The 19,101-nt window shown below is 46.8% G+C and overlaps 1 protein-coding gene across 3 annotated transcripts in view; it reads right to left on the bottom strand.

Annotated features, from left to right (window-relative positions):
• Nucleotides 1-19,101, bottom strand: part of PFDN1 (prefoldin subunit 1) — a 381,910-nt gene that overhangs the window by 70,376 nt on the left and 292,433 nt on the right. The gene's annotated exons all lie outside the window — the stretch shown is intronic.

The raw sequence follows: 19,101 nt of genomic DNA, 5'->3' as shown, positions 1-19,101 counted from the left end.
AGTTGTAAAATGGAGGTAATAAGAGTACCCATTTCATAGGTTTTTATGAGGAATAAATGTGATAATGAACGCACAGTTCCAGGCATACAGTTGCACCTATGCCTACATTATCTGTTATTATGCATCAAGTATTTGGGACCTACAGATAAATAAAAGAGCAATTCACAGTATAGTGGCAGGGGTAGGGGGGTCACAGGCAAATGAACAGAAAGTTACAAAATAATAGACAATTCTGCCACAAGGAAGGCAATACCAGGAGCCAGACAAGCACAGGGGAGGGGCCTCCAACCCAGAAATCTTATAAGAAAAATAGGCATATATGGTAAAGAAGAAAGAAAGGATATTCCTTAAAGAAGCCAAGACACCACAGCAAGTGAAAGCCTAGTGCCTTCAGCGAAACACAAGTCGTCTGGCATTGCTGGAGCAGGGGAGCATGTTAACTAAGAGGAGGGGCAGAGTGGCAGGTTAGGGCCAGTGGCAGAGGAACCTTTGCAGGTGACACACTTGCCAAGAAACTCTCAGCTACCCCTTCCTGCTGACCAAGTAAGTTCAGGGCTGGGACCTTACTAGGCAGAAAAGGAGCTTTCACTGTGCCTACCAAATGAAGCAGTCATAGGAAACACTGCAGGGAGAGGAAGTGAGTCGTTAGCAGGAACTGATGGTGGCTTTTCCCAGGCACCTTGCCATGTCTGATTCAATCTGTTTATGCAAAGTCCAAAGAAAGTGAATATTTTTGATCAATCCTGATGATTTAAACCTGCATAAGAGACGAAGCTGGGTAACAGAGCATAACAAAGGCTGGATTATTTATCCTGTTGCTCATCAGAGAAAGTGGGGCATGCCAGAGGTGACAGCCAAGAGTGGAGACTCTCCCAAAAATATGAAAAGAATAAAATTAGGAAACCAAAAGCCTAGGGGAGAATCCATGCCTCTGTCACTCCAGCTCACTAAGCTGAGAAAGTTCATGGTCCTTTAGAACAGGAAGAAGAATACAATGGGGTTGGGTTGAAATCTGGACAAACTCCACATACACTTATAAATAGGCACCAAAAAACACTGGTGCAGAGGAATGTTTTTCCATCTTTAGAGCCATACCTAGGACAAGGTGATTAAGGCTTTTCCCCAGGGCACCCACCTTAGCAGCCCCAGATGTTTTTAAATAAAGGTTTTCAAAATTGTGAGAAACTAAAAAAGTTAATATTGTTCTTTCTAGAAATTAGAAGAATATGAGTAAATGTAGAACCTCGTAGGCAAAAAAGTTACTTAAAATAGAAAGCCCCAGATTGTCCATCTTATTGCTAAATCTCACATGTAGCCACAAGCAACTCCAGGCCTACATTTGACCAGTTCAACCTCCACAGTGGAAAGAGACAATGTCTTTTTCCTTTAGGGTTTCAGAAAGAGTCCCAGGATTGGATTTCCCTGGCATAGCTTGGGTCACAAGCCTGTCTCCAAAATAATCACAAGGCCCGGAGGCCTGGAATGCTCTGGGTTCGGCAGGTGCAGGTCATATGGCCATTCCAGGAAGGTGAGGGGGTATCATCCTCAAAGGACATAGACTGAGAGTAAGCGAAAAGTATCCTCTTTCCAAAAGAGTACAGTATAACTATCAAAGGAAGAGGTACTAGATGTCACAAAGAGAAAAAAAAAAAAAAGATGTTCATTTTATATATTAGCTACCAAAATTTCAACTTTTTTGAATTTCTCTTCTAATGAATAGGTCGATTCCATTTCATTGAGTACATGAACTTCATGATGGTGACCCACTAGTCTTCCCCATATAACAGTGGTCAGGGACCTCAAGAAGGCAACCTTGCTTTGCAATGGAGTGCTTGGATCACTGGATGTGTCATGTCCCATCCAAAGGGGCTGAACCCAAGACTTAATGTTTATGCCTTTTCTAGATCAGAAACACTAAGGATTTTCTGTTTCATTCAAGACAAATTGTAGCTGTCACTGTTGAGAAGAGGTTGAAGTTATCTTTTTTTTTTCTTTTTCCTGGAGATAGGGTCTCACTTTGTCATCCAGGCTGGAGTGCAGTGGTGTGAACACAGCTCACTAAAGCCTTGACCTCCTCGGCCCCAAGTAATCCTCCCGTCTCAGTCCCCCAGGTTGTTGGGACTGTAGGCATGCACTATAGGCATGCACCACTGTACCTGGCTAATTTTTGTATTTTTTTTTTTTTTTGTAGAGATACGGTTGCACCATGTTGCCAAGGTTGGAAAGTTACCACTTCTTTTTGTCCCCTTGGCTAAGGTCAAATACCTCTGCATGGGTTTGAGAAGATGGTGTAGCTTGGCTGGCTGCGGGTGAGTAGTCTCCATGGCCTCATAAGTCTTTGCGGTGCCTTTTGTTTGTTTGTTTTGAGACAGTCTCGCTCTGTCGTCCAGACTGGAGTGCGGTGTCATGATGTTGGCTCACTGCAACCTCCGCCGCCTGGGTTCAAACAATTCTCCTGCCTCAGCCTCCCGAGTAGTTAGTACTACAGGCACTCGGGTTTCGCCGTTTTGGCCAAGCTGGTCTCGAACTCCTGACCTCAAGTGATCCGCCCACCTCAGCCTCCCAAAGTGCTGGGATTACAGGCGTGAGCCACTGAGCCCAGCCAAGTCTTTGAGCTTCTAACCACAGTGATTAGCAGAAAACATAAGAGGTCGCTAGCAGGAGTACTTACTCTGGAACATCAGAATCTGAGGGCAGAAGGCCAGGAACCCTATTAGTCCATATATTTGCCACACATCACTGTGTTCTGCCATCTGAAGTATGCGGTCCTGTATAAAAATTCTAGAAGATGGCCGGGCACGGCGGCTCACGGAGGCTGAGGCAGGAGAATGGCGTGAACCCAGGAGGCGGAACTTGCAGTGAGCCAAGATCGCCCCACTGCACTCCAGCCCGGAGGACAGAGACTCCGTCTCAAAAAAACAAAAAACAAAAAACAAAAAACAAAAAACAAAAAACAAAATCCAAATAGGCCCGGCGCGGTGGCTCACGCCTGTAATCTCAGCACTTTGGGAGGACGAGGCGGGCGGATCACCTGAGGCGGGAGTTTGAGACCAGCTTGACCAACATGGAGAAACCTTGTCTCTACTAAAACTACAAAATTAGCCAGGCATGGTGGCTCATGCCTGTAATCCCAGCTACTGGGAAGGCTGAGGCAGGAGAATCGCTTGAACCCAGAAGGTGGAAGTTGCAGTGAGCCGAGAAGATCGCGCCATTACACTCCAGCCTGAGCAACAAGAGCGAAACCCCGTCTCAAAAAAAAAAAAAAAGAAAAGAAAAGAAAAAAAAGAAAAGAAAAGAAAAGGGCCTCAATCCCTGAGCACAAAGAGAAAATGAGGTAGAAAAAGCCCCAGGACTCTGCTCCCCAGGGACGAGACAAACTTGGTGTTCCTTCAGACTTGGCCTATCCGTTGGGAATTCTAGGTACTTCGTAGATATCCTAGGATGTCTACGATGTCCTTGGCAGTGTATGCTAAATGTTGTGTCTGCCAAGTATTTTTCTGGATCAGGATGAACATAATCTCCTCAGCATCTCAAAGGGGCCCCAAACTCTCAATACATTAAGAACCACTACTCTAGGCTGGGCACAGAGGCTGAGGTGGGAGGATCACTTGAGTCCAAGAGTTCAAGACCAGCCTGGGCAAACATGGCAAAACCCTGTCTCTAAAAAAATTTTTTTTAATTAGCCAGACATGGTGGTGCGGAGCCTGTAGTCCCAGCTATTCAGGATACTGAGGTGGGAGAATCACCTGAGCCCCGGAGGTTGAAGTTGCAGTGAGCCATGATTATGCCACTGCATTCTAGCCTGGGTGACAGAGTAAGACCCTGTCCTCACCCCCCACGAAAAACAAAAACAAAACCAAAAAACCCAAAGAAACACTAATCTAAAGTGATGCTTCCACACTTGGCTTATTACTAAAATTACCAGAAGAGCTTTAAAAGCACTGATACCTGGGCCCCTCCTCCTGGAGAGGTGGATTCAGTGGATCTGTGTTGGGGCCAGAGAATGCACTTTTTAGAAGCTCACCAAGCTTAGGCCGGGCGCGGTGGCTCAAGCCTGTAATCCCAGCACTTTGGGAGGCCGAGATGGGCGGATCACGAGGTCAGGAGATCGAGACCATCCTGGCTAACACGGTGAAACCCCGTCTCTACTAAAAAATACAAAAAACTAGCCGGGCGCGGTGGCGGGCGCCTGTAGTCCCAGCTACTCAGGAGGCTGAGGCAGGAGAATGGCGTGAACCCGGGAGTCGGAGCTTGCAGTGAGCTGAGATCCGGCCACTGCACTCCAGCCTGGGCGGCAGAGCAAGACTCCGCTCAAAAAAAAAAAAAAAAAAAAAAAAAAAAGCTCACCAAGCTTAGAAACTGCAGCTCTAGATGAAAATATTAATGAAGTTAATATTAATTAATTTTCATTATTATTTTCCCTAGAAAGGAGAAGAAAAAATTACCTCAGCACTTGGCACTTTAAAGCCATTCTGATGTAAACACCTCAGGTAAAGATAAAATTAGAATTCCTGGTAAAGAGAGGGCACTGAAACCCAGCAAGCCATAAAGAAAACAATAGAATTCAGAAGGCCGTGGTTCTGTTATACTGTATTGTGACCACAGCTGAGCATCCGGGAAGTCCTCGATGAGCACTTTCTGATGCTCGACTAACCTGACTCACATGGCTGTTGGCTCCCTTGCAATTCTGTTCTCAAACTCTACCAGTCTGAAGCCTGCCAGTGCCATTTCAAGGTGTTACTCTTCCAGTAAAGACTAGCATTTTCTTCAAAACCTCTAGTCTGGAGAGATGCACTTCACTTGAGCCTTATTGCAGATTCTCATTTCTTTCAGCACTCATCTAAAAAATGGGAACAATAATGCCTAGCCAAGCTTCCAGGGCTGTTGTGATAATTAAATGAGATCTTCCATAAATGGAGACAGTTGTTTGTTTCCCCACCCACTTCAGTAAAGAGAATATCAGTGTCTGTTTTGCTAAAAAAGGAAAGAGGTCTCTGCATGGGGTGTAGGGTCAGACAGATACATTTTTTATTTTCATTTATTTATTTATTTATTTTTGAGACGGAGTCTGGCCCTGTCGCCCAGGCTGGAGTGCAGCAGCATAATCTCAGCTCACTTGCTGCAACCCCTGCCTCCTGGGTTCAGGCGATTCTTGTGCCTCAGCTTCCTGAGTAGCTGGGATTAGAGGCACGTGGCACTGTGCCTGGCTAATTTTTGTATTTTTAGTAGAGACAGGGTTTCACCATGTTGGCCAGGATGGTCTCAAATTCCTGATCTCAGGTGATCTGCCCACCTTGGCCTCCTAAAGTGCTAGGATTATAGGCATGAGCCACCACACCCGGCCAGGCAGATAGCTTTTAATTCTGACCCCAGTTCAAACATTATTGAGACAATAAGGTGAGAATCAATAAAAAAGTCAAAAATTGCCCTGTTTGAACAATGACCTGAAATACAATGGCTACATATCAAAGAAGCTGCTGAGTGACACACCCTCAGGACAAATAGAGGCTTCTACACAGGCCATATGCATCTGTCCCTGCCTGCCCATCTGTTTCATCTTGCAGTGCTCCCTCCACTCCCTCTAGGCCCCAGCCACACTGAACTTTCTTTGTTACTCCACGCACTTTTTTGATGCCAGGCCTTTGCATATGCTCTTCCGTCTGCCTGTCACCTACTCATCCATAACTCTAGGCTTAAATATCTCTTCCCAGGATGAGTGCAGTGGCTCATGCCTGTAATTCTGATGCTTTGGGAGGCCCAGGCGGGAAGACTGCTTGAGGCCAACAGTTCAAGACCAGCCTGAACAACATAGCAAGACTCTGTCCCTACAAAAAAATAAATACATAAAAATCTAAAAATCTCTTCCCGAGGAAGACGTCCCTTGACTTCCTGAGCCAGATTAGGTCACTATGCCACAGGTGAACCCTAGGTCACTTATGTTCTTCCCCTTTCACTCATTACAGATGTGAACTTCCAAAGGGCCTCCATTCAACCATTCATTTATCTGACAATTCTTTCCAGAGCTCCTACTATGTGCTAGGCATTATTCTGGGTGCTAGGAGTACAGTGGTAGACAAGATAAGACGCAGATTCTACCTATGAAACTTACACTCTAGTGGGAAAGGAGACAATACACAAATAAACTAATACAGGAACCTCTGGTTCATTCACTGCTGCATTTCCAGAGTGGGCCCCAACACATAGCAGATACTCAACAAATGCTTGTTGAGGAGAAGGAAAGGAAAGTGAGGGTGAATGGCAGCCAATCTGAAGGAAGAGGCAGGAGTGGCCAGTGTCAGAGCCAACAAACTAACTACCGTGGAATCATTTCACCCTAGCGGTTTGCTCAACTTGCAGGAGGGACTAAAATAGATTGAGGCCTATCCTGTCCTTTTGGTCTTCAATAAGGAAGGGGAGGAAGTGGCTTACCTTCACTTCTGTCTATCCTATATCTGTGTAAGCACCTACAAATAGGGACAAATGAATGGGTGCAAGCCCTAGACTAATCAAATGATCTCATCCACTCCTGTGCCTTCCAGTGTTAGAGACTGGGCAGTTGGTTGCAAAACATATTTCCTCTTTCTCATGGGTGCCCAGCTAGGCTACACTTCCCCACTTCTCTTATAGTTAGATGTTATCCCATGATGAGATTTTATTGGTGGAATATGGATGGAAGTGATAGACTTTCCCATGTGTGGTCCTCCATGCCCTTTCCCCATCACAATGACCCTGGAAGTGTGTAATATAGATGGCGGACGTTGGGTGCAGTGGCTCACGCTTGTAATCCCAGCACATTGGGAGGCCAAGGTGGACAGATCACTGGAGGCCAGGAGTTCGAGAGCAGCCTGGCCAACATGGCGAAACCCCACCTCTACTAAAAATATAAAAATTAGCCAAGTATGGTGGCACACACCTGTGATCCCAGCTACTCAGGAGGCTGAGGCACGAGAATCACTTGAACCCAGGAGGCAGAGGTTTCAGTGAGCTATGATCATACCTCTGCAGTCCAGTTTGGGCAACAGAGCTAGACCCTATCTCAAAAAAAAAAAAAAAAAAAAAAAGGCAGAGACAAAAGATGGAAGGACCTTGTTCCTGAACCCTACTTGGAGAAGAGTCTCTCACTTATTAGGAACACCAGTTTGGGATTTTCCTGAGTGAGAAATAAACTACTGTGCTAGGCCATCAATGCTGGGAGTTTTTCTGTTAAAGCAGCAAGCATCATTTTTTTTTTTTTTTAAGACAGGGTCTCTTGGCCAGGGGCAGTGGCTCATACCTGTAATCCTAACACTTTGGGAAGTCAAGGTGGACAGATCACCTGAGGTCAGAAGTTTGAGACCAGCCTAAAAAATGCAAAAATTAGCCAGGCATGGTGGTGTGCACCTGTAATCCCAGCTACTTGGGAGGCTGAGGCAGGAGAATTGCTGGAACCTGGGATGCAGAGGTTACAGTAAGCCGAGATCGTGCCACTGCACTCCAGCCTGGGCGACACAGCAAGACTCTGTCTCAAAATAAATAAATTAATTAATTCAGGGACTCACTCTGAGTCATGCCTTCAGACTTAGTGTGGCCAAAACTGGGCTTGCTACTTTCACCCGCACCAGCTTCTCCTTCTCCAGTGTGGCCCATCTCAGTAAGATGGCACCACTTTCCACCCAGGCATGCAAGCCTAAAACTCAGAGCCACCTTGGACCCTTTTCCCTTTCTCTCAGCCTCCACATTTCTCCTCCATAGATCTTGAATTCATATCTTCTCTTCTCCACTGCTGCTACCATCAGTGCCTAAATACCACAACAGTCTCCAGCTAACCCATCTCCCTGCTTGATTATAGCTGCCCCTCAAGTCCATTCTCCAGCCTGAGTCATCCACCCCAAAACAGACCCAAGCATACCACCCCTACCCACACTCATTTTAACACTCAGGGCTGGCTCCCTACCACCCTGAGGATAAAGTTCAAGCTCCTTGGCACTGTCTTAAAGACCTTGCATGATCTGGCCTGGCCTCTCTCTGCAGCCTCTTCCGCTGACCCCAAGCCAGCTGTGTACATTCCTGTCACACCAATTAGGTTCCTCATTCACATCATCCTTCCTCTGCACTCTGGCTGTTCCCCTGGCCTAGAATACTTCAACCCCCGTTCTTCACTTGCATCACAACTGCTCATCCTTCAGGCCTCAGCTTGATTTTCACTTCCTCAGAGAAGTGACCTCCCTGACCCTTGGACCAGGTCAGCCAACTTGGCACCTTCTATTGCCCAACACAACTCTCTTGACATTTGATTGTTGTGACTTAATTGTCTGTCTTTCCTGTTCAAGTACAAGTTCCCGGAGGGCAGGGCCTCGGTCCTGTTCACCCTTGTGTTCTTAGCCTCTAGAAAAAAGTAGGAATCCCTGTATGTCTGTTAAATGAGTATGTGTGAGCAGTACACTCACTCAATAATTACCAATTTAGTGATATCGGTGCTATTCAATGATAGCAAACAAGTAATTTTGAGTTTGTCTGCCATCTGAGTCAAAGCAATTGCCCTCATTTTTTTTTTTTTTTTTTTTTTTTTTTTTGAGATGGAGTCTCTCCCTGTTGTCCTGGCTGGAGTGCAATGGCATGATATCGGCTCACTGAACCCTCCGCCCCCCGAGTTCAAGCCATTCTCCTGCCTCAGCCTCCTGAGTAGCTGGAATTACAGGTGCGTGCCACCAATCCCGACTAATTTTTTATGTATCTTTAGTAGAGATGGGATTTCAACGTGTTGGCCAGGCTGGTCTTGAACTCCTGACCTCGTGATCTGCCCACCTCGGCCTCCCAAAGTGCTGGGATTACAGGTGTGAGCCACTGGGCTCAACCTGCACCCATTTATTAATGAGGAGACAGATCCCCAAGGGATCAGGTGATCTGCCCCAGGGAGGCAGGAGGTGAAGCAGTCACAGGGCTCTGGCTATGACCACACCACCCCCCTTCTCCCTCCGCTTCCAACTTTTCTTGTTTCTGAGGACCAGGCGGAAATGTAATGTCATGACACATTGGGGGATTTCTTTCTTCCTCTACATTTTTCTGATGTGACTCCAGTCTAGGGGGCTGGGGGAACACAAGCCCCAGGAGGAGGGAGGCGGGTGGTGGGGAGGTTAGCGGCCACATTCCTCAGCAGCCTCTGTTTGCATAGCTCAGAGGAAGAAGAAAGAAGTTAGCAAGCTCTGGCAGACACACTGGGCATTCAGCTCCTGTTCTGGCAGCTGCAGGGGCTGGGCTGAGCACACGCTCTGCCAAAGCCAGGGAGGCAGACACTCTCTCCAAGCTCAGGCTGCCAAGATGAGGTGGAGGGGGTCAGGGCCTCTGTCTAAGATGGGGGTTCACAGAAAGAGACCCCTTCTTTCTGCTCAGGCTGGCAGCCAGTTGGCCTTGAGCCATGTGTGGGAGAAGGGGAACAGAGGGAGGCAGTGTCAGGGCCTTAGTGCAAATCCTTCCAGGTTGGGAGGCTGGTGTGGGCATCAGACAGCCCAGGGGGCTATCTCAGCTCCTCCTCCACCCTGGCGATGTTGGGGGGACAGCCTCTAGGCAGATATCCCCACCCAGCTGCTGGGGCCACTGCCGTCACATTCCAGAGGGGGCTGAGAGCCACAGAGCATGGCTTGAGAACGAGCTCACCATGGAAACCAGGCTTCCTAGGAAAAGGTCACATATTTGATGTGGCTGTCATCCGGGCACCTTAAATGCCACACTGTTCCTGTTTTCTTGAGCACACTGCCAGCAGAGAAGGCCTGAGACAATGGGGGCGGCAGTTGACCTGTTTGCCTGGTTTTAGACAGGCCCCTGTCACAGTTTCCCCTTCTCAGCAAAACCCAGTGCTGTTTCCACTTACATTGACTGACCCCAACGTGTACCCACTTGGGCAGCCCTGCAGGCCAACCTTCGAGTCTGGCAAGGACCCACTGTGCTAAAAATCTAGAAAAGGAGGTGCAAACAAGACCCATGAAGGTAAAAACTGGCAGATCTTGTTAAGAATTATAAAAGCTTTCGTGTATTGAGTACTTACTCCATGCTGCCAGGCACTGTGATAAATGCTTTACATGCACTGTAATCTCCACAAAAAACCCTAATAAAAAAATTGAGGCTTTGAGAGGTTAAATAACTTATCTGAGATTATTATATAACCAGAAAATGGCATGACGAGGATTCAAACCCAGACTTGTCTGGTCTAGAGCCTGAAACTTTCATCTCTACTCTATTTCATTCATCCATTTATTCATGCACACATTCATTTATTCAATTGTCCATCCATCCATGCATGCATCAAACATTAGGGAGAGCCTCTGGTGTGCTGCAGACTGGACTGGGTGCAGGGAAACAGTGTGCAAAAGGACACACTCCACAGCCTCCAAGAGTTCACAGTAGGAGAAACACATGAGTAAACAATGACAATACACGGTGTGATGAAAGCCATGGGAGAGGAGCAGCAAAGCTGCTGTGGGAAGAGGACTCATTTTCCTTGCATTGCCCAAGGCTCAGAGGCGTGAGAGCACAGGGGAGGAGAGACTAACCCAGCTGGCACTGGGGTGGGCAGCAGACTTTCTCCAGAAGGTGTCCAAACACACGCCTGGAAAAGGGGTTGAAATTGGGTCACACTTCTCAGGCCTGGAGTTCCAGGGGTTGGATTTACATCCATGGGCAGGAGAGAACACTCACTCTCAAATGGACCCGATCAGGCCCCCCTTACCAAGCACAGTGCCTCCCAGGGACGCCCAACTGACCAAGTACCACCAACAAAATAGAAAGAAGTCAGGCTTTCCTAGAGAACCCTGGGTGAGTACATGGTTTACACAGCTGTCCTTAACCCAGACTCTAGTGGCATGAAGAAAGAATGAGCTAGCTTCTCCCTCCTTTCACACTCCCATTGAAGACTGCCCACTATCAAAAGCTAGGGGACAGTAGAAATAATCTACTGCCTTATTATAAGGAAACCAACCCAGTGACTTCTAGGTTGGGCAAAAAAATTAGGGTTGGGGAAAAGGGTGACTTAATTCCTCCCGTCTGTCTGGTTCCTACACCCACATCATACGTCTTTGGGGAAGCCTCCCACACAGGCTGTGATCCACCAACTATAGCACTCCAGCCCTGAAAGGAGCCCTTTTCCATACATGCCCTGTTGGTTAGTAATAGCCAAGATGCTGGGTGGGAAGAAGGGAGAGAGAGAGGGAGGGAGGAAGGGATATTCTCTGAAGAGCAAGAGGGCAACTGGCTTCTTTCACAGCTGTGTGGGTGGCAGTGAGCTAAGAGGTCCCTGTTCTCTTCTCCATCAATCAAGGGGGCAATCAAGAAAAAATGTGCAGTTTAAAAAGTTCAAAAAGAAAAATCAGACCACAACAACTTCCAAATTATATTAATTTGGTGATGGCCTGACACTCTGGAAACCAATCATGGGAAGGGGCAACCCTCACTTCCTCCTGCTCTTGGATGACGTTAGCCCCTTTACTTTTTCTGGGGTTAGTCTCCATGGAGCAACAGTCTGGCCTGGGCTCCACACCACAGCAAGGAGGAAAACACAGAACTTTGCTCTCGCCTCTCTGGATAATGGTGGCCAGGATAGAAGTTCATGGGCAATGAGAAGCCTGGGCCCTCCTGCACAAGGTTGGCATCAAGCAAAATTACAGTAGCTAATAGAATAGTATCCTTGTGCAAGTTACTTCACGTCCCTGAGCCTCAGGGCCCTTGTCCATTAAACTGGGAAAATAATACTACCCACCTTCCTGATGCCCTTATTTATTCCTGTGTTCAGGTTCTTTTTATTTACCTCTTCTGCCTTTTTTTTTTTTTTTTTTTTTTTTTTCCTGAAACAGGGTGTCGCTCTGTCACCCAGGCTGGAATGCAATGGCACAATCACAGCTCACTACAGCCTTGAACTCCTGAGCTCAAGCAATCTTCCCATCTCAGCCTCCCACATAGCTGGGACCACAGGCATGTGCCACCACACCTGGCTAAATTTTTTTCTTTTTAAAAATTATTTGTAGAGATGAAGAGATGAGGTCTCCCCTCCTGCCTTGACCTTGCCAAGTGCTGGGATTACAGGCATTGGCCACTGTGCTCAGCCTCTTCTACCTCTTTTTTCTCCTCTTTTATCCCCCTTTCTCTCACTGCCTTCTCAGTAGGCCCCTCCACCCCATATGGACTTAAATAATTCTTGACTTTCATGGCCCCTGTGAACTTGCTTCTTCCCCCATTCCTTCCCATTTTAATAGCGCCATCGTATACCCAGTTTCTCAGGCTAGAATCTAAGAAATCATCCTCGGTTACCTTCTTCCCCACAACACATACATTTGACCCATCAGCCTGTCTTACGGGTGACTCCTCCAAAACATATCCTGAATCTGACCATTTCCTACCCTCTGCTACCACCCTAATTCTGGCCACCATCACCTCTTGCCTAGATGACTACAAAGTTCTCCTAACTGGTCTTGCTATTTATTTAGTTTTTAGAAATGAGGTCTTGCTATGGGGCCCAAGCTGGTCTGAAACTCCTGGGCTCAAGCAATCCTCTGGCCTCAGCCTCCCAAATTGCTGAGATTACAGGCATGCCATCATGCCCAGCTGCTGGTCTTGCTTCTTTTACTTTTGCCCCTTAGAACCTATTCTCTGCATAGAAGAGTCATATTTCTGAAACACAAATTAAATTACATCACTCTCCTACTCAAAACACTGCATGGGCTTCCAAATTGTTTGTCATGGCCTACAAAGCCCCATGTGGTCCTTGCCTTGCATCTTCAACCTCTGATGACTGTGCTGCAGCTGCAGGGGCTCCCTTCTGTCCCTCACACATGCTGTGCTTATTTTTGTCTCAGGGCCTTCACCTGCATGATCCCGTCCTGTCTCAGTTCAGATAGTACCTCCTCAGAGAAAGCTTCCTTGAGGCACCTCTGTAAATGAATTCTGTCCGCACCTACTCTTGAACACGCCACTGGTGTGTGTGTATGTGCATGTTACTTATTTCTGAAACTGTCCTGTTTCTTTATCTATGCTTGTATTATTGGTCCATGCCAAGTGTTGTCCATGGTTCTTCTCCAGTGACAAGAATAGTACTTGGGACCAGGCGCAGTGGCTCATGCCTATAATTCCAGCACTTTGAGAGGCTGAGGTGGGAAGATTGCTTGAGCCCAGGAGTTCGGGACCAGTCTGGGCAACATAGTGAGACCCTGTCTCTACAAAAAAATACAAAAATTAGTCAGGTGTAATGGTGTGTGCCTGTAATCCCAGCTATTCAGGAGGATTGCTTGAGTCCAGGAGGTTGAGGCCACAATGAGTTGTGATCACACCACTGCACTGCACTGCAGCCAGGGTGACAGAGTGAGATCCTGTCTCAGAAAAACAAAACAAAACAAAACAAGAATAGTTCTTGGCACATTATAAGTACCCAGTGAATTTTTTGGGTGAATAAATTAATGTCCTTGTTCCCAAATCACTTCTCTTTCTTTTCTCTGCCAAAATGCCCTCTCCTTCAGAGCATGGATCCCATTTGGAAGGTGATAGGGAGACCTCCAAAACGTTTGCAGAATGAATGAAGCTGAAATGAATTACACCATCAAAGAATGCCAGCCTCTTAATGCATAGCTATTCCCAGGAGGATTAGCATTCTCAAACAGGAAGCTTGAATTTCAGGCACTGTTGACAAAGGGAAGAATTTCAGGGCAGCCGAGTTGAAGTGATATTTTTGGACAGAGTTGCTGTTCCATGGCTTCTCAAATCCACAGATACTTATTAAGACCCTTTAGGGCTTCTTTGAAACTGAAGTTGACATTAAAATATGAAACAGTGATTGAAAAGGATTGTTTGCTTCTAAGGAAAGAATTGTGGACTTGGAATCAGAAGCCAGGGTTTCAATCCTAGATGTGAGACTACAGTAAATAATTAGCTCCTTGGACAGGTCGTTTAAGATAGCCAACATTAACTGAGTATCTAGCTCATGCCTGGCCCTGAGGTAGGCACTTTACTCACACATATAATTTTTATTTGTCTGAGACAGGATTTCACTCCCTTGTCCAGGCTGGAGTGCAGAGTCACGATCACAGTTCCCTGCAGCCTTGACCTCCCAGGCTCAAGCCATCCTTCCACCTCAGCCTCCCAAGTAGTTGGGACTTACAAGTGCTTGCCACCAAGCCTGTCTAGCGTTTGTGTTTTTTGTAGAGATGGGGTTTCTCCATGTTGCCCAAGCTGGTCTCAAACTCCTGAGCTCAAGCCATCCACCTGCCTTGGCCTTCCAAAGTGCTGGGATTTCAGGCATGAGCTACTGTGCCCAGACAGACATATAATTTTTTTTTTTTTTTTTTGAGACAGAGTCTCGCTTTGTTGCCCAGACTGGAGTGCAGTGGCCAGATCTCAGCTCACTGCAAGCTCCGCCTCCCGGGTTCACGCCATTCTCCTGCCTCAGCCTCCCAAGTCGCTGGGACTACAGGCGCCCGCCACCTCGCCTGGCTAGGTTTTTGTATTTTTTAGTAGAGACGGGGTTTCACCGTGTTAGCCAGGATGGTCTCGATCTCCTGACCTTGTGATCCGCCCGTCTCGGCCTCCCAAAGTGCTGGGATTACAGGCTTGAGCCACCGCGCCCAGCCTGGACATATAATTTTTGCAACTCTTTAACATAAATAATTTTAGTGTCTCGATTTTATAGACAGGAAGACAGGTTCAGAGAGGTTAGGTGTCATGTGTAAGGGCACTTCCCTAATAACAGAGGGAACTGGATTCAGCCACACGTTTAGGTCAGCCTGCATTCCTGTTTTCTTCCACTTCCCCGTGACAAGGCCCCTTGGGTCACCTTTCAGGAATCTGTTAACTGGGGGCAACAGAAGACACTTTTTTTTTTTTGAGATGGAGTCTCGCTGTGTCACCCAGGCTGGATTGCAGTGGTGTGATCTTGGCTCTCTGCAATCTCTGCCTCCCGAATTCAAGTGATTCTCCTGCCTCAGCCTCTCTGGTACCTGGGATTACAGGAGTGCAGCACCCTACACGGCTAATTTTTGTATTTTTAGTAGAGTCGGGGTTTTACCATGTTGGCCAACCTGGTCTCAGACTCCTGACCTCAAATGATCTGCCCACCTCAGCCTCCCAAAGTGCTGGGATTATAGGCATGACCCACCGTGTCTGGCCCCAGAAACCCTTGAGCTCTAAGGACTTGCTCTCTAAGATCTTTTTTCTTTCTTTCTTTCTTTCTTTCTTTCTTTTTTTTTTTTTTTTTAAAGAGATAGGGTCTTGCTTTGTTGCCTAGGCTGGAGTGCAGTGGTGTGATTATAGCTCACTGCAACCTCAAACTCCTGCGCTCGAAGGATCCTCCCACCTCAGCCTCCTAAGTAGCTAGGACTGCAGGTACATGCCACCATATCAGGCTAATGTTTACATTTTTTTGGTAGAGATGAGGGTCTCACTATGTTGCCAGGTTGGCCTCAAACTTCTGGCCTCAAGTGATTATTCTGCCTCAGCCTCCCAAAGTGCTAGGAATCCAGGTGTGAGCCACTGTGTCCAGCCATTAAGTTCCTGTTAATATTATTTCTCCCTCATACTATTTCTGGATATGGGAAAAGAGAAAACAACTCTGGCACAGAGAACTCATTTAGGAGTGTAACTTAGTCGTTACAGTGCAGGCTTGGGAATTAGGCTTCTCAAGTCTACATCCTACTTTTACCACTTTCCTTAGGCGTGCATTTAACATTTCTCAATTGCTTCTCAATTTTCCTCATCTATAACTTGAGTACAGTAAGTTGTGTTGAGATGTAAATAAGGTAGTGCCTGTAAAGTGTTCAGCCCAGTGTCTGATACATAGTGAGCATTCCATGAAATGTTAAATGTTTATTAAGCTAATAGTGATTATTATGAACACTATAAAAGAAAGTTTCTCAAAGGAGGCTGAAAGCGGAGCCCAGAGAGAAGAGGTAGATGCTTTTTAGTGCTCAGGGAGGGCCAGATTTCTTCTGACAGCCCGTCTTGAGAAATGGCTGCAGGTTCAGAGGCTCCTAGGGCCACTGTATCAACCAAGAAGATGCCCAGAGGAGCTCCAGAGGACCTCTGCTGAAGGGAACTCCCATGAGAAACAGGGGCAGAGGAGAGAGCAGTTGAAAGGCAGGAAGCCCTGAGCCTGCAGGAAACATTAGCTGGAGAAACAAAGTGTGCTTAGAAAAGCCTATCTCAGGACAAGAGCTTGAGACTGAAAGCTTGGAAGCAGGAAAGGGAGCCTCAGGAGAGTTCAAAGTAACTCACTACTCCAGTTATTTCTGATATCTTTATTATTCTCTCTGATTACCACAGATAATACATTGGTACTTCACAGAACTTTATGCAATGCAAATAGCAAAAGAGTTCCTATTCAAGTTTTTTAAATCTTTTTTTTTTGAGACAGGGCCTCACTCTGTCACCCAGACTGGAGTACAGTAGTACAATCACAACTCACTGCAGCCTCAACCTCCTAGGCTCAAGTGATCCTCCTGCCTCAGCCTCCCAAGTAGCTGGCATTACAAGCACACACCATCATGCCCGGCTAATTTTTTTTTTTTTTTTTTTTGAGATGGAATCTTACTCTGTTGCCTAGGCTGGCGTGCAATGGTGCAATCTCGGATCACTATAAACTTCTGTCTCCCGGATTCAAGTGATTCTCCTGCCTTAGCCACCCTCGGCCTCCCAAAGTGCTGGGATTACAGGCGTGAGCCACTGTGCCCGGCCTGGCTAATTTTTTTATTTTTTGTAGACACAGGGTTTCACCATGTTGCCCAGGCTGGCCTTGAACTCCTGGGCTCAAGCGATCCTACTGCCTCTGCCTTCCAAAGAGCTGAGATCACAGATGTGACCCACCACACCTGGCCCTAAAAATTCGTATTTGGTGAATTTCTCAAAGTGAATACACTCACGTAGCCCACATCCCAACCATGGCACAACTTATCAGAACACCAGAAGTCCCTCTCTTCCAGTCATCAGTCATCACTGATCACAATGGGAGTCTTTTTTTTTTTTTTTTTTTTTTGAGACGGAGTCTCGCTCTGTCACCCAGGCTGAAGTGCAGTGGCCAGATCTCAGCTCACTGCAAGTTCCGCCTCCCGGGTTTACGCCATTCTCCTGCCTCAGCCTCCCGAGTAGCTGGGACTACAGGCGCCCGCCACCTCGCCCGGCTAGTTTTTGTATTTTTTAGTAGAGACAGGGTTTCACCGTGTTAGCCAGGATGCTCTCGATCTCCTGACCTCGTGATCCGCCCGCCTTGGCCTCCCAAAGTGCTGGGATTACAGGCTTGAGCCACCGCACCCGGCCACAATGGGAGTCTTTTTCCTGATTTTTTCTCACCATAGTTTGGCCTGTTTTTAAATTTTAAGTAAATGGAATCACACAGTGTATACTTTTTTTGTGAGTCAGCCTTCTTTCACTGAGCCATATGTTTTGCAACTCATTCCTATTGCTATTTAGTACTTCACTGTATAGATATATCCCCAATTTATTCATTTTTATCATCAGATACTGATGGGTATTTGGATGGTTTCCAGTTTTTAGTTATTGTAAATAATGCTAGGATTACTCTTGTGCATATCTTTTTTTTTTTTTTTTTTTTTTTTTTTGAGACAGAGTCTCACTCTGTCTCCCGGGCTGGAGTGCAATGGCGCGATCTCTGCTCACTACAACCTCTGCCTGCCAGGTTCAAGCAATTCACCTGCCTCAGCCTCTGAAGTAGCTAGGACTACAGGCGCATGCCACCATGCCCGGCTAATATTTTGTATTTTTAATAGAGATGGGGTTTCATCATGTTGGCCAGGTTGGTCTCGAACTCCTGACCTCATGATCCACCTGCCTCAGCCACCTAAAGTGCTGGGATTACAGGCGTGAGCCACCGCGCCCAGCCTCTGGTGGCTCTCTTCTGGTGAACCATGTACTCATTTCTCTTGAATCTCCAGGAGTGGAATTACTCCTGGCGTATGCATATGTTCAGCTTCAATAGTTACTAGTGCCTAAAGTCTTAAAAGGATGTTCCAAGTATATACAAGATCTCTGTGCGGGCTCCTGAAGAAACTTCAGAATGTCACAACTCTGCAAGGGAAGAGGATGAGAAGGGGCAGCCCAGTGGCACTTGTCCAATGCCACTGCACTGCCCCAATCCACCTGGTGGACTGTCCAATCCACCAGGACACATGACATGCCCCAAATTCCACTTTCATCTTGTCACCACCATCCACATTCCCCAACAAAGACCCCTCTCTAAATCCAATCACACTTTCAGGGCAGTATTGGATTGCATGTCTGTCCACTTGTTGGCCTTGGACTGAATTGTATTTCCTACATTCATTCATCCAGGTAACAAATATTGAGTGCCTACCACTCAATTGCATTGTTTTAGAATCTAGGAGAGGAGCAATATACACACCCCTACCCTCGTGGAGCCAACATTTTCATAGGAGATGGACTATAAACAAACAGGAATATGTTAGTGGTGATAAGGGCTACGGAGAAATATAAAGCAATATAAGAAGAGTAAGAGGAGGATGGGGAAAGGAATGTGCTATTGTTTAATAGGGTGGTCAGGGAAGGCCTACAGAGCAGACAAGATCTGAAAGACATGATCACTCTGGCTATTACACTGGAAATATGTTATATGGAAGCAAGATGGAACTAGAAAGGCAGAGGCCATCACAAAAGTGCAGGCATGAGATGATGCTAAATTGGACTGGGTGATGGTAGTGGCAGTGATGAGAAGTGGTTGCATACAGCATATATTCTAAAGGTAGGGCTGACAAGATTTGCTGATGGATTGGCTGTGGAGCAAGAGAGGGGAGTCAAAGACATCTTGTTAGGCCGGGCGCGGTGGCTCAAGCCTGTAATCCCAGCACTTTGGGAGGCCGAGATGGGCGGATCACGAGGTCAGGAGATCGAGACCATCCTGGCTAACATGGTGAAACCCCGTCTCTACTAAAAAATACAAAAACCTAGCCGGGCGAGGTGGCGGGCGCCTGTAGTCCCAGCGACTTGGGAGGCTGAGGCAGGAGAATGGCATGAACCCGGGAGGCGGAGCTTGCAGTGAGCTGAGATCTGGCCACTGCACTCCAGTCTGGGCGACAAAGCGAGACTCTGTCTCAACAACAACAAAAAAAAAAAACAAAAAAA

Source organism: Macaca thibetana, chromosome 6, assembly GCF_024542745.1.
Source record: "Macaca thibetana thibetana isolate TM-01 chromosome 6, ASM2454274v1, whole genome shotgun sequence".
NCBI lineage: Eukaryota > Metazoa > Chordata > Mammalia > Primates > Cercopithecidae > Macaca > Macaca thibetana.
Note: the sequence above shows the minus strand (reverse complement) of the source record. Positions and strands in the feature narration are given on the sequence as shown.